Genomic DNA, 4,558 nt, shown 5'->3' with positions numbered 1-4,558 from the left:
TCTTATTTATTTATTTTTATGTGGTGCTGAGGATCGAACCCAGTACCTCACACATGCTAGGCAAGTGCTCTGCCACTGAGCTACAGCCCCAGCCCCGGCTTTGAGTTCCTTACTGATAGAAACTTCATTCTGGATCTTAGCCAATCTAGGCATCAGTTCTTAACTGTGTCAGGAACTGTCTTAACCACTTTCACGTCTTGTTTGTAGTAAAGACCTTCTTCCAGTGATGGGAAGTCAAGCAGAACTCACTAACCTGAAAAAGGAATATTTATTCCCAGTCATAGAGGCCTCCCATGCAACCCAGTGGTGCCCACTGAAGGAGTTGGGCTCTAAGGATATCCTGGAACCAGGGGTAGGCCAGCAGCCCAGCTTGCCTTCTGGTCATTTCTTCTCTCTGCTGGTATTACATATTATTACATTCACATAACGTAATTTGGTCAATTTCATTCCCCAGTATCTCCCTTTTTCCTTCCCTCTTCCCTACTTTGGTCCCCTTCCTCTCCTCTACTGGTCTCCCTTCTGTTTTCATGACTCAAGTAAACGTTTAAGGTAGCCTACAAAGTGGCAGGCTTGTGATCCATACTGGGATACTTGGATGACTCAGAGGAAGTCCTGCCCTGGGGAGCAGTGCCTGGTAAGATGGGGGGCTGTGTGGCTGCTCTTGGGACTAGAACTGTAAATGAGGATGCTTATAAGCCACAAGCCAGAATACCTAAGAGTACCATGTGCCTATTTTTCCTGATTTTTCTCTTGAGAAAGGGGTGGTTGATGTGAGGTAGAGTGGCCTCTCCTGTGTTAAAGCCATTCAGGACGTTCATTTTGAATAACAATAGTCAGTGGTCAGCAATCCAAAATGTTTGGCCTTATTGAGATCTTGTTCAAATGCAGAAACCACACTGGGGAGCTAATGGGTAGAAATGTTGTTTTTTTTTTTAATTTTTAGTTGTCAATGGATCTTTATTTTATTTATTTATATGTGCTGCTAAAAATTGGACCTAGTGCCAAGAACTATACCATTGAGCCACAAACCCAGTCTCTAACCGGTAGAAATGTTAATGAGCCCCTTCGATCCCTATTTCAAATGTAAAAGATCTTGAGACGCACTTGTGCAAACAACTCCATTGTCCCAGAGAAGAAAAGAATTAAAACTCAAAGGTGATAGCCTTGGTGCTGTTTTCAATGCCTGTTTAACAGATGTTGCTCCATGCTCTGCCCAGAACCTTATATAAACTCACAAGGCCCTGATAGCACACCAAAATGGGTTTGGGGTTTTTCTACTATCAGGCCCCTTCCTGCATGGCAGGAGTTCTCTTTCTTCTCTCTTAAATAAGTCCTGCTCTGTTTGTAATAGTGGTCCACTTTTTCTTTTTTTAAAGAGGTAGAGAGAGAGAGAGAATTTTTTAATATTTATTTTTTAGTTTTTGGCGGACACAACATCTTTGTTTGTATGTGGTGCTGAGGATCGAACCCGGGCCGCATGCATGCCAGGCGAGCGCGCTACCACTTGAGCCACATCCCCAGCCCCAGTGGTCCACTTTTGCTGCCCTGCCACTGCAACTTATTTTTAAAAGGACATGTTTCTTTTCTTCCCCTCCCTTCTGCCTCATCTCAGGGAAACTGGATTACCTTTCTTCCCAACCCAGGAAGAGTTATCTGTCCTTGAGCACACACTCTAGAGGAAGTAGTTCAGACTTTGGGGATGGCAGCAGGAGGTCTCAGAAATGACTATGTCCCAAATTAACAAGTGAATTACAAGTCCAGTGAGAACTTGTGGAATGCAGCCTTTTAATCACCTCTTTTAAACCCCCTGTTCCCCCTGATGGGCAGAATCACAGCCTCTAGGACTGGAGTCCCCCTTGCTAGCAAATTAAAACAAAACAAAACAAAAAAACCCTCTTTTTCCTTTTTCTCAAGACTAAGTCCTTGTTATTGGATTGGCATCAGGGACAAGGACTGTGCTTTTGGTAACACGTTTACTCTTCCCTTCCATTATTGTCCATGGATTTTATTCTTAAAATATGCGAGACAAGAACCAAGAAGGAAATTGGTGAAGTGGGGAATCTAGTCTCATCTCAAAACTCTGGTTTCAATTTTCACCCTTAGATTCCCTTCTGTGGGCTCCCCTGAGGATGGAACAGCCGTACTTCTGAGTAATGTGGTTATTTTTACCCTTTGAGACCCTGTGTTACATAACTGAGCTTGGTTTCTCCTTTTGAGTTGGGGGCAGTTGGATGGGTTTGAGCCATGGGGGAAGGGTACTGTTGTGACATGTCTGGCTCTTTTAAGGAACCTGTGGGTTTTTAAATGGAGGAAGAGACAAAGACATTGTGAAAAACAGCCACCGCCTGGCGGGTTAACTCCTGAGGCTGAGAAGTGCTAGGGGTCTGGTGGCAGGAAGGGACCAGGGGACAGTCCCCCTTGGGGCTGTCTCTGACTTTCAGCCTCCCTCCTCCTCCCTGTCTTTTCTCCTCTTTTTTTCTTCTCTCTCTCCCACTTTCTCTCATTTCTTTCTTCATCCTCCCTCCTCCCCCACTTCCCCTGTGCCCCCTCTCTCCTCTTTCTCTTCTACCCTACCCCCTCACCAGTTTCTATAGCCCTTCCTCTCTCCCACATCCTTTCTCCTCCATTTCTCTCCTCTTCATTTCCTCTTCTCTTATGAAACACCCCTTTTTCCTTCCCACTCCCTCCTTTCTCCTTTCCTACTCCACTACCTCCCCCCAATCCCTCCCCAGCCCCTGTCTCCTGTGTCTCTCATCTCTCCCACCCCTCCTTCCCTTTTTTTGTCCCTTTCCTTCTTTTTCCCCTCAACCCCAGCTTCCCCCTCAACCTTCTTTTCCCTCAACTCCCTCTGAAAATATCTTTTTTTTTTTTTTAAAAAAAACTGGGGATTGAACTCTGGCATTTGACCACTGAGCCATATCTCCAGCCCTACTTTGTATTTTATTTAGAGACAGGGTCTCACTGAGTTGCTTGGGGCTTCACTAAGTTGCTGAGGCTGGCTTTGAACTTGTGATCCTCCTGCCTCAGCCTCTTGAGCTGCTAGGATTACACACATGCACCACTGCACTCACCTTGAAAATGATCTTTTGATCCATGCAGTCTAAGGTCAAGATGGCTACAGGAGGAAATCATGAGGGGATATGTTCCCCCTAGCTGGGGAAGAGGAAACTTTTGGGGAGTAAGTACCTTTTGTCTCCTAGCAGGGCTCCTGTTATCCCAGATACCAGGAAGAGCCAGAGAGTGAGACACTGGCTTGAAGAGGCCCTCCCCAGTCCACATCCCACTTCACAGGGAAGCAGCTCCCTGCTGTGGAGGGCACCAGCTCAGCTCCTAATCACTGTCTGTGTTACCGAGAGCTGAGTCCTTTAAGAAGAAGGAGAAAGAAGTTAAGCTTTGCTAGCAAAGGAGAAACACAGGGGACTCCTGTCCTAACAGGGGGTTTAAAAGAGGTGATTCAAAGGTTGTATTCCATGTGTTCTCTGTTGGAGTTGTAATTCACTTGTTAATTTGGGAGGTGGTCATTTCTGAGTTTTTTTGGTACCATCCTCAAAGTCTGAATTACTTCTTCCTGTGGAGACAGTGTGTGCTCAAGGACAGATAACTCTGCCTGGGATGGGGAAGAAAGGTAATCCTGTTTCTTCTGAGATTAGGGAGTGGAGAGATTTGGGAAGAACAGGGAAAGAGGAAGGGAAACAAGTTTTATTTAAAAAATAAGTTGCAGGGGCTGGGTTGTGGCTCAGTGGTAGATTGCTTGCCTAGCATGCATGAGGCACTGGGTCCAATGCCTGGAACAAAATAATAAATAAAATAAAGTTATAAAAAAATAAGTTGCAGTGGCAGAGCAGCAAGGGCTATATTAAAAGCATAAAAGTGGACCACTGTTACATCAATATGATGTAGAGAGCTTTATCCCTGACTAAGTGGACAGATTCTAGGACAGTGTTTCTCATTCTAGCTTCAATATTATTGAACTTTAAATATTTTTGTTATGAATATATAGTGGCTATATTACAGAATTTAGAAAATGGGAAGCAAAAGAATTTAAATTGACCACCCATATAGTTCCTTAACATAATCCTTATTTTATTTTAGTGCATTTCTTTTTTAGACTTTTTAGTATATACTTGTGGATATATGTGCATATATATGTATATGCATATGTATTCCTGTTTTTTAAAATTTAATGTCATAGTCATCTTCAAAGCTAGTGTTTTTAGTAGATGAATATTTGAGTTCTTGTATCTTAATTTATGCAACCATTTCCCTATCATTTGAGCATTTAGATTGCTTCTATGATCTTCATATTACAAGTGGGGATGTGATGGACTTATTTTCCCTTTTTATCACTTAAGGAAATCAAGTGGTAGATAGGGTGACATTTTATATCTGTTTTTGTTTGTTTGTTTCCAAGGATTACCAAGTGATTGGAAGGGTCTGTGATAATGAAAACTTCAATCCAGGGGGATTGATTCCTGTGGAATGGCAGGGGACTTGTCCTTCTGTTTTTGCTTTCCGTTTTGCTCTTATGGCTGTAGGTGTTCCCGTGTGTGGGGGTGGT

This window comes from Marmota marmota, unplaced genomic scaffold (genome assembly GCF_001458135.2).
Source record: "Marmota marmota marmota unplaced genomic scaffold, marMar, whole genome shotgun sequence".
Classification (NCBI taxonomy): Eukaryota; Metazoa; Chordata; class Mammalia; order Rodentia; family Sciuridae; genus Marmota; species Marmota marmota.
The sequence above is the reverse complement of the archived record's forward strand: the minus strand, read 5'-3'. Positions refer to the sequence as shown.